Source organism: Mustela erminea, chromosome 1 (assembly GCF_009829155.1).
Source record: "Mustela erminea isolate mMusErm1 chromosome 1, mMusErm1.Pri, whole genome shotgun sequence".
NCBI classification, from domain to species: Eukaryota; Metazoa; Chordata; class Mammalia; order Carnivora; family Mustelidae; genus Mustela; species Mustela erminea.
The window spans coordinates 103,185,616-103,203,029 of record NC_045614.1 but is presented as its reverse complement, the minus strand read 5'-3'; positions in this window follow the sequence as shown (position 1 = coordinate 103,203,029).

Sequence of the window (17,414 nt, the reverse complement as noted above, 5' to 3'; positions counted from 1 at the left end):
AGCTGAGCAGAAAGCCAGATATGGGGATATGGGGCTTGATCCCAGGACCCTGGTATCATGGCCTGAGCCAAAGGCAGCTGCTTAATGAACTAAGCCACCAAGGGGCCCCTGTTGATTCTTGAACAACGGCTAAATGTTTTTACTACCGAAGGGAGGTAAGGTTTAACTTGCAAATATTTTGGCACAAGACGTAACCATTTCAGATAAGATTGTATAAATCTCTGATTTACTACTAGTTGGGTGTGGATAGCAATTCTACACAAAGATCAGGTCATGATAGGGGAAGGGGAAAGACAGAAAGGAATGAGAATCTGAGAGTACCATAAAGTTGATCTGGGGAGGCTAGAGGCAACAGAGTATCACATACTAGCTTTTAATGCCACTGCTTGATAGTGATAAGAACCTTGCTTTTTATAAATACTTACCCATGTATTTTACACATTTGATCTTTACAACTTCTTTAAAATCATTAAAAAAGGGGGGGGAGTCAAGTTGATACAAGCTCTAGAAGTTTAGGGTAATGAGCGGCCCCCCCCCAACTAGGACCTGAAAACGCCAGGCTGCCATCCAAGTTATACCCCCCCTTGTGTCCAGCTGGGTGTCCAGTTGGGATGACAGAACAGGAACCCTGGTCAACCAAGAAGCAAGGGGGCCAGGCTCTTTGCTCTTACCCCTTCCAGCATCCCACCTGCATTTCTGAGATCTTCTTCCAACTCCTTTTCTTTCTGTCTTTGCTTCCCATCTTTCTCCAACTCCAAACTCACATTCACCGTCATGAAAAGGAGGAAAATACACTTTTTTAAAGATTTTATTTGTTCATTTGACAGAGAGAGACACAGAGAGAGAGACACAAGCAGGAGGAGTGTGAGAGGGAGAAGCAGGCTTCCGGAGGAGCAGGGCGCCCCATGTGGGGCTCAATCTGAGGACCCTGGGATCATGACCTGACCCAAAGGCAGCTGCTTAACAACTGAGCCACCCAGGCGCCCGAAAATACATATTTTTAAGAAAGAAATTTGTGGAGCGCCTGGGTGGCTCAATGGTTGGGTATCTGCCTTCGGCTCAGGTCATGATCCTGGGGTCCTCGGGGGGCATCCTGCTCCATGGAAGCCTTCTTCTCCCTCTCCCAACTCCTCTGCTTGTGCTCCCTCTCTCACTGTGTCTCTCTCTGTCAAGTAAATAAATAAAATATTAAAAAAAAATAACAAGAAAGAAATTTGCTCTACCAATAGGGTTGAATTGGTAATCCTATTCAGTTGAGTCCAATTAAAAGCCCTGATAATTCTTTGAACTCCTTTCCACTTAGTCACCTAATTAGGTTGGGTAAAGTTTCATAACTCAGTGGCTTCACTTCTTAATTAAATTCAATTTATCAATTTACTCCATTCAATCTTCAATTTTTCTCATATTCTCTACACCTTCTAGTGCGACAATAGTTTTACATATTTAAATGATCTCCTGGTGGATACCGTGTATCTCCCATGGTTTTGTTTGACTCTATGGTCATACCGCCTAAAAAGGCCAGGCTAATGACAAAAAGACATGACTATGCTCCACAAATCCTTGAGATCTGGAGGAGGAAGAAATGTACAAATGCAAGCAAATAAACTACAGTTCCCCTGGGGTAATTGGATGACTCTTGAAATTTCCTGCAGTGTGTGCTTGGACTAGTAGTGGAGGGTAAAAACACTGAAGAGCAAGAAAATTAACAACCAAAAAGCTAAAGTGCACTACAAGGAAGGCATCTCATGATTTTTGTTTTTACAGTTTCCACATTTTATTTGTGCCCTTACCTCAACTCACATAGTTCTAAAAAGTAACCACCAGGGGGCAGGAGTGTGCCAATGTCAGATGCTTGAATCTGCTGGATTTGGAATCCTTTCAGAGAATTTCCTCACAGAGAAATTTCTGTTTGGATAATACAGATTAAGAAACTAAGGCAGAGTGAAGCAAATAGTAGGCAACCTAACATCATGTGAGTGGCAGAGGTAGGATCTGAACACTGGTTTCAGTAATCCGTCAACTAGGCTCTTTTAGAACTCAGCCTGTCTTTGTAGCTATGATTTCTACATTCCGCCCCGTACAAACCCTACCAGTGTTTACAACCTCTAAAAAGAAAAAGGACTTGATGAAGACCCAGGACTCTGTACTCCATTTCTTTTGAAACAAACAAACAAAAATATTATTCTCTCATCAGGATTCAGCTACCATCTTGTCAAACTCAAAAGGCCAGGAATGTTGTGGATCACAGGGACCATTTAGGTGACAAGCCCGGAGTACCATCGTCCGGGGTATGGGCCACCAACCTGTGACCCTGAACATGCAATGGCAGAGATGCTCTTCAGGATTTCTAGAGAACCCACACATGTTGTCACACTGCTAATTTCAGCAGTAAAGCATCTCTAATATCCATTCTGCTCATTAACAAAGCCTCTGATGGGACCTAGACACAGAACGACTTATTTCCAGTGAGGTGGAGTGCTTAAAGGGACAGAGCCCTGGGGCTTCATCAAGTCCACAAAACTAATTTTAGGACTGTTTTTATACCCTCTTGATAATGAACATTATGTGTGTGTGGCCAAACTTAGGCTTAGAATTGCTTTCATTGTAGGAACTTCATCTGTTGGCTACCAAATCAGCCCTAATAATTATAAACAGCTCAGTTGCCTTAGGGTAGTGCAATATGTTTTGTTTGCACCCTTCTTTGAAAAAAAAAAAATCCTCTCTGCAGACATTTCTCCATCTCTTTCCTTCTTCTGCGTGAGAAAATGTAGTCACCTTCATACTTAATGCCAATCGTTCACCACTTGCCAGAGAAAGCATCTTTTTGTTACTCACAGGCCTGATTCCCACAGCTCCTTTTCTGTTTTTGTTTTCTCACAGTTTGTTTCTGTGTGTTAGGTAATTAACAAGCCCTTTGGCAACTTTTCCTAAACTGGGTTGTAACACTTGGCAATTCACTTTTTGAAAGAAAATATTTATATCAAATATTTAAAGCCAAAGTCAACTTTAAAATACAAGATGCAATTGAAAAGAGAAGAAATATATTTAGTTATTATGAGATGGCTATTTTTACACCTTTCTTTCTTTCTTAGGAGTTAGTTGATACAACTGTTGATAATACTAAGTTCTGAAGAGTCAACTCAGAAATTATGACCCCCACCAGCCCCAACATCCATCTCCATACCCACTGCATTGGTCCTGACTTTTATTATCTGTTGTCTGCATTGTTATTATTGTCTAGATTGGTTACCATTCTTGTTCCATAGTTCTTTTTAAGTTACTGAAGTGTAGCAAAGTGTGTCTTTTTTTTTTTTTTTTTTTTAGGGATTTTAAGTACTCTTGGGCACCTGGGTGGCTCAGTCCGTTAAGTGTCTACCTTCGGTTCCGGTCATGATCCCAGGGTCCTGGGATCAAGTCCTGAATCAGGCTCCTTGCTCAGCTGGAAACCTGCTTCTCCCTCTGCCTGCCACTCCCTCTGCTTGTGCTCTCTCTCAATCTGACAAATAAATAAATAAAAACTTAAAAAAAAAAAAAGATTTTGAGTAATCTGTGCACCCAACACGGGACTTGAACTTACTACCCTGAGATCAAGAGTAGCGTCTGATACTGACTGAGCCAGCAGTGTGCCCCAAGTTCATTAATTTTAAATGTGCAGTTCGGTGAATATTTTCATATATACACCTATGTAATGCCACCAAATTAGAGGTAGAGCACATCTCCAGCACCCCAGGAAACTACCTTATGCCCCTTCCTTGTCATTACCCACCTCTCTCAAATATTACAACTACTCTGACTGCTACAACCATAGATTGTTTTCATCTTTCTTGAACATGATTGAATCAAACAGTATGCATTCTTTGGCATCCAGTTCCTTTGGTTAACATAGGGTGGGAAGATTTCATCCACTGTTATATGTAAAATAAATAAATAAATAAATATATATATATCTATTTTTATATATATGTTATATGTAACAATGTAACAATAATTCCCTCTTTTATGTCTCTATGTGGTATTCCATTCTATGAATTACACTATGAATATCACAATTGAATTACCCAGCCCTCTATGGATAAACTTTTAGCTTGTTGATAGTGTTTAGTTATTATGAATAAAACTGTTAGAAATGTCCTAGCACATACTTTTTTGGTGGAGATTTCCTTGGGTATATACTAGGAATGGGATTGCTGGCTTGTAGGATAGGCATTTAATTAGCATAAATACCTACTATCCTACTATTTCCCAAAGTTATCCTGCATTCCCACCAGGATAGAGTTCAGTTGTTTCATTTACTCATTAACACTTGGTATTATTAGTCTCTTAAAAATACAAGTCATGGTAGTGAATGAGTGTTACTAAATTATTATGGACTGAATTGCACTTTCTTTATTTGAGCTTCTTTTTATGTGCTTATTTGTCCATTTGGATATCCTCTTCTGTGAAAACTTGTTTGTGGCTTTTGCCCATTAAAAGAATTAGATTGTCGGGTTTTTTCTTACTGATTTGTAGACGTTCTTTGTATATTCTGATAATGAGTCCTTTCTTGGCTATAGAAATTGTGAAAATCTTCTCCAGTATAAGGCCTGATTTTTCACTTAATAGTGTTTCTTTGATATCCAGTCTTAATTTTAATCAGTTTAAAGCATCCTTTTATTCCTTTTGTGTATTGCCTTGTATGTTCTGCCTAAAAAATCTTTGCCTATCCCAAAGTCATAATGATATGCTCTCATTTCTTTTAGAAATTTTATTGTTTTAGTTTTAACGTCTAGGTCTATGATCTATTTCAAATGAAATGTTGTAGGTGATATGAGATAGAGGATCTTTTTTTTCCCCTGTGAGACTATCCAGTTGCTCTAGTCCCACTTATTGACAAGACTGTCTTTCCCACTGAATTTCAGTGGTGCCCTTGTTGTACATAAAGTGACAGTATATGTGTTAACTTTACTTTTGAATTCTCTAGTCTCTTCTATGAATGTATTTCCTTGACTTACCCCCATACAATGCAGGATTGATTAATTGTAGCTTTATACTAAGTCTTGAAATCTGGTAATGTAATGCTTCCAGCTTTGCTCTTCTTGAGTATATCTTGACTCTTCTAAGTCCTTTCCATTTCTGTATAAATTTTTAAGTTTTACCACCAATTTCTACAAAAAATAATCTTCCTGGGATTTTGATTGGGATTGCAGTGAATCTGTAGATCAATGTGGTGACATGCAGCATCTTAGCAATATGAGTCTTCCAATCCATGAACATGGTATATTTCTCCATTTATATATATATCTTTAATTTCTCTTTGCAATGTTTTATAGGTTTTAGTACAGGTCTCTTCTCCTGCATATCCTTCATTGTTTTTATTTCTAAGTATTTGGTGTTTTTATGTTATTATAAGTACTGTTTTTAAGATTTTGATCTTCTAATTGATTGTAGAATGTATAAAAGTACAGCTGGTTTTTCCATATTGATTTTCTATCTAGCAACTTTATTTAATTCATGAATTCTAATAGTTTATTTGCAGATTATTTTAGACTTTCTGTGTATATTGTCATATAATCTGTGAATAATGACAGTTTTATTTCTTTATTTCTCATTTTTATGCCTTTGTTCTTTTGTTGTATAGTAATCGCTACAACCTCTGGTACAATATTGAATATTGGTGGTGACACCACCACCAATCAGTCATGTTTCTGATGTCGGGGGAAGCGTTCAATATTTAAGCATTAAGTATAATGACATCTACAAGGTGTAGATAGATGCCATTAATTAGATTAAAGGGTTTCTTTCAGTGAATTGTTTGCCAAGTGTTTTGTCATTAACAGGTATAGAATTCTGTCAAATGCATTTTTGCTGTTGAGAGGATTACATGATTATTCTCCTTTAATATTTATTTATTTATTTTAGGGATTCCATTTATTTATTTGAGAGAGAGAGAGAAAGAGAAAGAGAGAGCTTGAACACGGTGAAAGGCAGAGGGAGAAGCAGACTCACCGCCAAGCAGGGAGCCCAATGCTGGGCTCCATCCTGGGACTCTGGAATCATGACCTGAGCTGAAGGCAAACACTCAACTGATTGAGCCACCCATGTGCTCCATCTTCTTTAATCTTTAATGTAAAATTTACATTCATTGATTTCAACTGTTATAGTAATCTTGCATTACTGAAATAAACATGACATTACTGATCAAGATATGATTTTTTTTTTGGTATATTGCTGGATTTGACTTGCTAATATTTTAGGTTGAGATATTTATATCTAGTTCATGAAAGATATTTATTGGTTAATAATTTTCTTTTGTGAGGGTGCCTGGGTGGCTCAATCAGTTGAGTGTCCAACTCTTGGTTTCAGCTCTGGGCATGATCTCATGGGTCATGAGATTGAGCCCCTGCCTCCCCCCATTGGGCTCCACACTCAGCAGGGAGTCTGCTTGAAGATTCTCTCCCTCTGCCCTTTCCCCCGTTTGGGTGTGCATGCACACAGTTTCTCTCTCGCACTCTCAAATAAATAAATCTTTAGAATAAATAATTTTGTGTAATATAATGTAATTTTTCTTTTTTGATATCAGATTATCTTCACATCATAAAACAGATTGGGAAGAATTCCTTTTACTCTTCAAAAGTATTTGAACAATATTTATATTGTATCTTTCTGTTTTTCTTTCTCTCTCTTTTTTTTTTTTTTAATTAAAGATTTTATCTATTTGAGGGCACCTGGGTGGCTCAGTGGGTTAAAGCCTCTGCCTTCGACTCAGGTCATGATCCCAGGGTCCTGGGCTCAAGCCCCATGTCAGGCTCTCTGCTCAGCGGAGAGCCTGCTTCCTCCTCTCTCTCTGCCTGCCTCTCTGCCTACTTGTGATCTCTGTCTGTCAAACAAATTTTTTTAAAAAATCTTTAAAAAATTAAAAAGAAAAAAGATTTTATCTATTTGAGAGAGACACACACACAGTGAGAGAGGGAACACAAGCAGGGGAGAGTTGGAGAGGGGAAGCAGGCTTCCCACTGAGCAGGGACCCTGATGCAGGGCTTGATCCCAGGACGCCGTGATCATGACCTGAGCTGAAGGCAGACGCCTAACTGACTGAGCCACCCAGGTGCCCCTTCTTTCTTTCTCTCTCTCTCTCTTTTAAAATATTTTATTTATTTGATATGAGGGCGGGGGAGAGCAAGCACAAGCATGGGGAGTGGCAGGCAGAGGGAGAAGCACGGTAGTCAGTGAGCAAGAAGCCTGATGTGGAGCTCCATTCCAAGACCCTGGGATCATGACTGGAGCTGAAGGCAGCTGCTTAACTGACTGAGGCCCACAGGTGCCCTATATTGTGTCTTTTTAAACTATTTTGAGTAACTGAAAGAAAACTGAATTTTCTTTGTGGGGTGATTTAATTGCAGATTTAAATTATAGAACTGTTCAGATTTTGTCTTTCTTCTGTATCAGTTTCCTTGTATTTTTCAAGGACTTTGCTAATTTTACCTAAATCACTAAATTTATTGCACAAAGGTAGTATGTCATCTTATAATCTTTTGAATGTTGTAGGATCTATGGCAATATTTTTTTTTTAAGATTTTATTTATTTGCCAGAGAGAGAGAGTATACACAAGCAGGCAGAGAGGCAGGCAGAGGCAGCGAGAGAAGCAGGCTCCCTGCCAAGCAAGGAGCCCAATGTGGGACTCGATCCCAGGACCCCAGGATCATGACCTAAGCCAAAGGCAGCGGCTTAACCAACTGAGCCACCCAGGCGTCCCTGTGGCAATATTCTTATTCACATTCCTGATAATGATAATTTGTGTTTTTTTTCTTCTTAATAAGTCTTGCTAGACAACTTTTTACATAAAAAAATTTTTGTTTTGGAATAATTTCAGATTTACAGAAAAGTTGCAGAGACAGCACAGAAAGTTCTCATACCTCTCCCAATTTGTTTCTCCTTGTTAGAACTAAGAAACCAACATTGGTACATTACTGTTAGTTAAACTCCAGACTCATATTTCACCAGATTCTCTCATTAATGACCTTTGTCTATTCCAGGATCCAACCCAGGATAATAGGTTGTGTTTAGTTATTAGTTTCTAAGTCTTTCCTTGTTTTTCATGACCTGGAGGTTGTGAGGAGTACTGGTTAGGTATTTATAGAATGTCTCTCAGATTGGATTTGTCTTCTGTTTTTCTCATGATTAGACTAAGGTTATGGGTTTTTGGAAAGAATACCACAGAGATGAAGTGCCCATCTCACCACATCATATCCGAGAGCATGTCATAGCCACATGACATGCCTGGTGATATTAATCTTGATCACTTGATTAAAAGTGATGCCTGCCACATCCCTCTACTGTAAAGTTGCTATTTTCCCATCTCCATGTTCTTTGGAAGCCAGTTGCTAACTCGAGCCCACACTCAAAACCAAAGGAGATGGGAGGATCTAGTGGGGGATAGCTACATGCATTATTTGGAATTCTGTAAGGGAATGTTTCTTTCTTTCTTCCTTTCATTAGTTTTTTTTCCTTTTTCTTTTTAAAGATTTTATTTATTTATTTGACGGACAGAGATCACAAGTGGGCAGAGAGGCAGGCAGAGAGAGAGAGGAGGGGAAGCAGGCTCCCTGCTGAGCAGAGAGTCCAATTTGGGGTTTGATCCCAGGACCCTGGGGTTATGACCTGAGCCCAAGGCAGAGGCTTTAACCCACTGAGCCACCCAGGCGCCCCTCTTTCATTAGTTATTAAATCATTCTTTATATTAGTGTGGATGGGTCCAGGGCAAGGCAGGCAAGGGTCCAGAATGGATTTGAAAGTAGTATAAGTAGACCATTGACTGGCACTAGGGCTCAAACCAATGTTACTTTTCCTGAGTTTCTTTGGGATTCTGAGGCTCAGAGCAGGGACTCAAGAATCTTTGGGATGCCTGGACCTGTGATGGATTGATGTCTGTGTCACCCAGCTTTAGCATCAAGAAGGAAAGCGGACCCCTGTGCAGATTTGTATTATGTGGCAAATGCGTAGTTGACATAGGAACAGAAACTCTTTCGTCTTTCAGGAGCACATCAAATTAAGAAAACTGAAAACACAGAAAAGAGCATATGTTAAAAGAGTGTGTGGCACTCTCTTTCTTTCTTTCTTTTTAATTTTTTTGAAGATTTTATTTGCTTATTTGTCAGAGAGAGAGAGAGCACAAGCATGAGGAGAGGCAGGCTCCCCACTGAGCAAGGAGCCCAATGTGGGGCTCAATCCTAGGACCCTGGGATCACTATCTGAGGAGAAGGCAGACGCTTAACCGACTGAGCCACCCAGGCGTCTCCTGACACACTCATTCTGAAACTGCCCGAATATAACAAGGAGTACCTCAGCCCTATACTCATCAGTGTAGTAGTAATTCAGGACTCAGGTCTCAAGGAGACTGAACAGAGTCAGGAAAAGTGGAAGAGGAGCAGGAGAGGGAAGTGAAGAAAAGTAACTGTGAGTGACAATCAGTGAAAAGAAAAACAGCTTTGTACGAGTCCCCAGAGCTAACACATAGCGGACACAAAGCAGAGGCTCACTAAATATTTGCTGAATAAATAAGTATCTTAGGGATCCATGCCCACTTCCTTGCTGTAGAGCGCCGAAGGGCATGGAACAAGGAGTAAGGTATTTCTGGGCATTTGGACTTGATATAAACCCCAAGCAAATGAATGACTCTTCTTAAAAAGTTAAACAAAACTGGGGTGCCTGAGACACCTGGGTGGCTCAGTTGGTTAAGCAGCTGCCTTCGGCTCAGGTCATGATCCCAGCGTCCTGGGATCGAGTCCCACATCGGGCTCCTTGCTTGGCAGGGAGTCTGCTTCTCCCTCTGCCTCTGCCTGCCATTCTGTCTGCCTGTGTTCGCTTTCGCTCTCGCTCTCTCTCTGACAAAAAAAAAAACAAAAAACCAAAACTGGGGTGCCTGGGTGGCTCAGTCAGTTAAGCAGCTGCCTTTGGCTCGGGTCATGATCCCAGGGTCCTGGGACTGAGCCCCGTATCGGGCTCCCTGCTCAGTGGGGAATCTGCTGCTCCCTCTCCCTGTGCCTGCCGCTCTACCTGTGTGTGCTCTCTCTCTCCATCTCTCAGTCAAGTAAACAAATAAAATCTTAAAAAAAAAAAAAAGTTAAACAAAACTAAAGGGTCTGTGATGTTGAAATCATAGAGAAGACACTGAGCTGTAATTCCCTGATAAGGACATCAGATTTGAGGATGTGGTAGTGGAGTGATAAAGCTGTTTCCTTTTTTTTTTTTTTTTTTTAAGTCCCGGTTGACTGATACCAAGAAACCTGTGGGCAGTTCTCCAGCAGAGCACCCCTTGTCATGCTTGGTAACTTCTAACCTTCCTCTTGCCCTGTACTCCTCAGCTGCTGTCCGTTGGTTTGGGGCAGAGGGGAATTCCAGCCCACTTTGAGGGCATTATGAGGGAGGTTTCTGGTCAGTATCCCTTAGGTGGATCCTGGGACCCTGAAGAGAAAGGCAGAGCTCAGACATACCAGTCTCAGAGGGTTACTGGACCAAAGTTGGTGAAAGCCTCACAGACAACAACCAAACAAAAAATCCATATAAGTGTTCTCAGAAATCTGGAAGCTCACAGTTATACACAGTAAGATAAAATGTGTAGCAGAGGCTAATGCAGTTTTATTATCATCTCTGGACTATCAACACGTCAGGAACCTTTATACTGCTTCATCTCTTACCTAAGCTGACCCCTCCCACTCGGTCTAATTTTATTTTTCAAATTAATGTTTTATTTATAAACATTTATAATAGTTGCCAGCTTCATTCACATAGTCCAACAGAAAGCTCCTTAGAACCACGGAATGTTAGATTTGCAGAATGCTATAGAGATGATCTAGTCCAACTTCCTTATTTTGCAGGCGAGGAAGGCGAAGTACAAGAGAGAAATGTGTGCATTTAAGGAGACACATCGAGTGAGAAGCCACGCTGGGACCATACCCAGGGGCTATAACTCCCAGTCTAAACCTCTTCTGTTGTCCCAGTGTGCTCCTGACTTGTGAGTAACCTCAGAATAGATTCAACAGCCAGGCCTGAGACCGTCCCGCCTTCCTACTATCAGTGCTCAGGAACTGACAGCGGAAAAACTTATCATTAAATGGCTAGTTAAAAAAAAAAAAAAAATCATGGGGCACCTGTGTGGCTCAGTGGGTTAAGCCTCTGCCTTTGGCTCAGGTCATGATCTCAGGGTCCTGGGATGGAGCCCCATATTGGGCTTCCTGCTCAGCAGGGACACCCCCACCCCCGCCACCGCCTTCTTCTCTGCCTACTTGTGGTCTCTGTCTGTCAAATAAATAAATAAAATCTAAGAAAAAATCAGGGTGCCTGGATGGCTCAGTGGGTTAAAACCTCTGCTTTCAGCTCAGGTTGTGATCTCAGGGTCCTGGGATGGAGCCCCACATCAGGCTCTCTGCTCAGCCGAGAGCCTGCTTCCTCCTCTCTCTCTGCCTGCCTCTCTGCCTACTTGTGATCTCTGTCCGTCAAATAAATAAAATCTTTAAAAAAATTTTTTTTTAAATAAAAAAATCATTTATGTAGAAAAGAATAGTTTGGGCTCGGGAAGAAGACTATCTCCCATGAAAGGTAGAAATTGTTAGTCATTGAGGACTGAAAGGAGCAGGATCATTCAAACAGCAACCCTCCCTCATTTGATACAAGCCCCTGGAAGAGACTATATTCAGTCATCTCATAAGAGGTGATGAGCAAGCATTGTCATACCCTGACAGAAATTAAGCAGGATCTAGAATTTAATATTGAAACCCAGTAATATGAGAACCTAGTAGTTTCGGCTACCAACTCAAACTTGAATTGTCCTCTAAAAATGAACAAACCTTACAGACGTGAAAGTTCAGGCATCAGTTAAGTCTTGACAAACGAGCCATGACGGTAACCATCTTGGTTACCATGCAACAGAACTACTTCTCCCTAAATGACTCAGTGATTAAAACTACAAACAAAATACAAAACTAAACAGTAAGTCCAACATTTTGCGAGAGTACAGAGACTGACATTTATGGGGCAAATAAATCAACATTGGACCTCCAAAAGAAATGAAATTTGGTCATGAACTCACAAAAATAAACCCAAGAAGAGCACCTAAAAATGAAAGAAAAGCGAGGAATGGGGGCAAGTGCGTGCAAACTGGTAAGGGAAGATTAAATAAATCAGGAGGGGAAAGAGTGATCAATTCAGTGACCACCTAACGGATTTCAGCACCAGCCACCAGATGCTGAGCTTCTTGAGTAATTAGAGTATTAGCAATATTCTTCCTTTGAGGCTTGGGAAACAAATTGTACCTACTTATGAGGTCTTAAGTGCCCAAAAAGGGGAGCGTACTTAAGTTAATAGCTATCAGAAGAAAATAAAATCCAGTCGTTAAAAGGTTTTACCACTTGTCTGAATTAACTTAAAAAGTACAAAGTTGGGGATGCCTGGGTGGCTCAGTGGGTTGGGGCCTCTGCCTTCGGCTCAAGTCATGATCCCAGGGTCCTGGGACGGAGCCCCACATTGGGCTCTCTGCTCCGCGGGGGGCCTGCTTTCTCCTCTCTCTCTGCCTGCCTCTGCCTACTTGTGATCTCTGTCTGTCGAATAAGTAAATAAAATCCTAAAAAAAAAAAAAAAGTACAAAGTTGTTCTACCTCCTAGAGGAGGGGGGTAGGGTGTGGGACTGCCCAAACCCAGAGAAGGCTAAATAGTTCAGGAACTCCTCCCCCTTGAGAACCTGAATGCAAGTACCAGCAGCCAAAAGTAGACAAAGTATATTTTATCTATTTATTTTTTAAAGATTTTAAAAATTTATTTGACAGAGAGAGAGAGAGAGAGAGAGAGAGAGAGAGAATGAACACAAGCAAGGGGAGTGGGAGAAGGAGAAGCTGGCTTCCCATCCAGCAGGGAGCCCGACATAGGGCTCCACCCCGGGACCCCGGGACCGTGACCTGAGCCGAACAGACGATTAACGACTGAGCCACCCAGGTGCCCAACAAAGTGTATTTTAAAGAATCTGTGCCTTCATTCCTTTCATGCACAGGATTCTATTTCAGGAGGGACTTCACAAATACCAGTTTCTTGTTTGTGAACACACTCTTTATGCAAACAGTCCTTTTGTTTCTGAAGGGTAACTGCCTTTATGAAATCAAATCTCTTTACTTTCTTCCCTTTTTAAGTCTTTTTTTTGTTATTAATTTGTCCTATTTCATATTTTTGTACACTATGAGTTTCTACTGTTGTGTTAAGCTTTTATCCTTTAATATTCATAAAAATTCTTTTTCCATTTTTGGACTGTCTTTTTTCTCTCCCCGTATAATTTCTTCATCTGTCTATCCTCATACAATATCCAAATGGTACTAAAATCCATGTGAAACTGGAACTTAAATGAAGGCCACTGTGTCTTTGCCTTACCTTGGGCAATTATTTTCTCTAGATCCATTGGATTGATCTTGCTCAACAATTTAACATACTCATGAGCTGCACTGTGTTTTCATTTCTACCCAATCCACATAATGTTACCCCACCCCTTTTTTACATTATGATCATTTAAGCTTTCAATTCCTGGACTATATCTGTACAGTCTTTTCGTTCTTCCTTCTTTCTCCTTCCTTCCTTCCCCTCTTTCTCTCTTATTTTTAGTAGGCTCCACGCCCAGCATGGAGCCCAACATGGGGCTCGAACTCATAACCCTGAGGATCAAGACCTGAGCTGAGATCAGGAGTCAGATGCTAACCAAGGAAACCACTCAGATGCCCCCAGTTTTTCCTTTCTTAATGAACCACTTGCATCATATTGGCTTCAGTTAATGCTTTAGTAGAATTGGTAGCCGTTTTTGCAATTAATGGCAGCATTCCATTTCAACAATGAAAAGGAAAAGAAAACTTAACTTGGTCTTCATCACAGTGCTCGCCACTCCCAAGGAGAGCCAACTGAGGGAGCTGGGCACCTTCCTCTGCAGACCTTTGGTATGTTAGGTTGTCCCTGGACACAGACATCAGGTCTTTTCTCCAGGATATGATACATATTGCAGAATATCTGATAATCTTCCAGAAGTTAAATATCGTTGGAGCTTCTAGCAAAGAAGAGTGGAGTGAGGTAGGAAAACATTATCTTTAGAAATAAAGTTGGATATAATAAAAAAAAATAAAGAAAGAAAGGTGATTTTAGCACCCAGGATGTCGGTGCCTCTTTGCCTCTATCACTATGCTCCAGGCAGCAGATACTTGGCCAGTTAGGAAAACCATAGGACACGCAGTTGGGGTAGACAAACTTAGTCATATTTCAAGGGGAAAGTATGACATTTTTGAAAAGTCAGAAAGTCGGAGGGAGTTTCCTTCTCTAATGGACCCTGACGATCACAGTGGAATTTTTGTTGTTTTTATCTCCTTCGGAGGAAGGATGTTCTGTGATGTGAAACACAGGCAGTAGAGGAAGATAATATTGTTAAAGAAATCGAGTTCAGGAAAGTCAGGGTTGGCCTGAAGAGTTTAAAAGAAGTTTCTTGCATCATCTCAAAGTTTTAGGGGGAGGGGGCATTAGCAGACTGCAATTTGAAAACAGCCTTTCCCACAGATCTCCAAAAAACATGATCTAACAGCACGGCTTGGGGAAGGTACGTGGCCAAAGCAGATTTTAATGGGGATAAAACTGGCTTTTTAAAGAACTAAAGAAAAAAGCTGGCCAGTGGAATGCAAGGTGAGAATAGCGTCTTTTGCTAAGTGGTTTAAGTTTTCTGATGATATAAATAAGTAAATCCGTACGTATGGCAACCTGTTGGTGCCACCTGTTTACTCCACGCCAGGGGTCAGGACGTTATTTCAGTTAAATCTCAGGAAGTATCTTGTAGAGGGCAAAGAGCAAGAAAATGCTCTCAGCAGCAAAACAAAACTGAATCTGATTCTTTCCAACACTGTAAAACGTTGGGGGTAAATTCTCATAAACAGAAGGATCTTAAGGGCATTGAACCGGCATGCGGGTAGGGTGGGTGCATTTCTTTGGCAATATCTCCCTGTACACATTTCTTTATTCTTCCTTATAAGATCTTTGACTTTGTTGTCTATTCTGTTGTCTTTCAAAAAGGTCCTTTTCATGGGAGATGATTTTCTGGATCCTGATTGATGTGAGAAGCAGCTGACATCTGGGATGTACCTTTTTCTCTACCTCTCCGGGAAAAGGGGAGCTGCATTTCTGCCTGGAGTCTGGTATCCCTGACCTAGCCAGAGGAGCTTCCCATTGCTTCCTCTTTTCCCCATTTTTCTTTATTTCTAGCTTGCATTTTGCAGCACTGGTAAGACAACAGGAAGCTCGGGGCTTCCTCTCCAGGGCATTCAGCAGAAGGGACGTGCTTACTGCATCGATAACAGTAGCCGGAAAAGAAAGAAACACACCCACCCTCCAGAAAGCATGACCCTCCTGCTCGCTCTCTGTGCCCTCCCCACATTGGCCCTATTTCTTCCTTGGAGGCCCAGAGGCCCCTTTGGGGTTGTACTTTCTAGGCCAGTCCAGTGTTCAAGCCCAATTTTATCCCCATTTAAATTGGATTTGGCCATATACCTTCCCCAAGCCCTCCTCTTAGATAATGTGTTTTGGAGATCTGTGTGAAAGACCGTTTTCAAACTGTGATCTGCTAAGGCTGCCTCCCCTAAGATTTTGAGATGATGTGAGAAATTTCTCTCAGTCTCAGCAACATGGGGCGTTGCCTGAAGTAAGTAGGGGTTAATGTTTGTGACACAGGCTCAGTTGGTATGAGTAACTCTGTGCATGGTCTTATACATAAAATGGTTCATGTTGCCCTTTATAAGCGAAACAGCTGTGAAATAAGCCAAGGGAGGGACTGTCATGTTCAAGGATAAGAGCTTTCAAGATGACGGAAGTTTGGAATCTAGTTTTCCATATTTTCCATATTAACAGATCTGAAGGCGGCAGAAGTGCAGTACTGAGCGCCTGAGGAATGTCCACGAAAAGCTGCTGAGGACACCATAGCGTGGACGTGATGACGGGACAACTAAAACGAAAGTGTGAAAGACACAAGCAGCCCCTGAGAACACGCATTAAAGAGCATTTTAGGAGCCCTGAGAAGACAGTGTGAGAGAGGCTCCATGCGGAACGTGGAGGCCTGTGTCCAGCAGTTCTCCTCTGCTTGTCCTTTCTGGGGTTTTGGGGTCCTCGTGGACCACGCATGGTGACACTGAGACCAAGAGCCGCCTGAGCTCTCGGAGGTCTTCAATACTGTGGACTTGCTCACCTGTGCCCCATGTGAACCTCCCCATACTGACCATTTAGGCAGCCCATGTGCGCTGGCCAGCAGCAGCCAGCCCCCTGGGAGGTGCTGTCCGAGGATGGTTGAGTGGACTTGGTAAAGATGGTCAAGTTGCCAAAACCCCATTCTCTTCTTCAGCTTAAAGCTGATGTCTCCCTGCCCACCCCGCCCCCCTCACTTTGACCTTGGGCAAAACTGAACTGCCCTCAGCCAGAGATTTGCCCAAGTTAAATGAAATTCTCCATATAAAAGCTTAGCCCCAAATAAACACTTACTAATTAATGATAAGGATGGAGAAGACACTGCAGCTAGTGAGGAGTATTTTCCTTTTTCTTTGGTTTATAACACTTTTCTCCCCAGCCCCATTGCCTGTTTTCTTTGACGCCATGCCATCACAATACCCAGGTTTCCAAATTTTATTTATTTATTTAGTTAGTTAGTTAGTTAGTTATGTATTTAGAGAGAGGGCATGATCAGGGAGAGTTGGGGCAGGGCAGAGGGAGGGAGAGAATCTCAAGCAGACCCCTCACTCAGTGCAGAGCCTGCACGGGCCTCAATCTCACAACCTTGACATCATGGCCTGAGCTGAAATGGAGAGTCGGATGCTTAGCTGACTGAGCCACCCAGGTGCCCCACAATACTCATACTTTTTAAAAGAAGGTCTCCAAGCCTGGAAACTTCTCCCTCTCTAGTTTGGAGAGAGACGACCAGCTGTAGGGGATTTGCCTCTACACCCCTGGCTGGATCCTTTAGCCTTCTGTGGCTTTCCGGCCCCAGTACCAAGATTTCTCTGGCTCAGCATTACTAAATACATAGCTGACTGCATTCCTCAATGTCCCACTGGAACCAGATGAGTAAATGTAGGAATCCTAGTCAAACAAGGATAACTCGAGGAGGATTTAGGAGACTGTTTACGGAGGGATGGGCAGGGAAAGGCAAAGCACAAGGCCTAATGCAGTGACATGGGGTTGGTAATGAAAGAACTTTTACCCATCTCTAGCGGCTCCTAGAACCTCGATACAGCAGTGTGTGTAGAAAGTGCTACCTTAAGAGGAGAGTGAATTTTGGTTTTAAGTGTGACCAGTTTGAGACAAATCCATAGGGAATGCCCTGACCTCACTATCTTCCTCCTTTCTGATCTACCAAGGCTTCTTCTTAGCCAATTACTATTGGAAA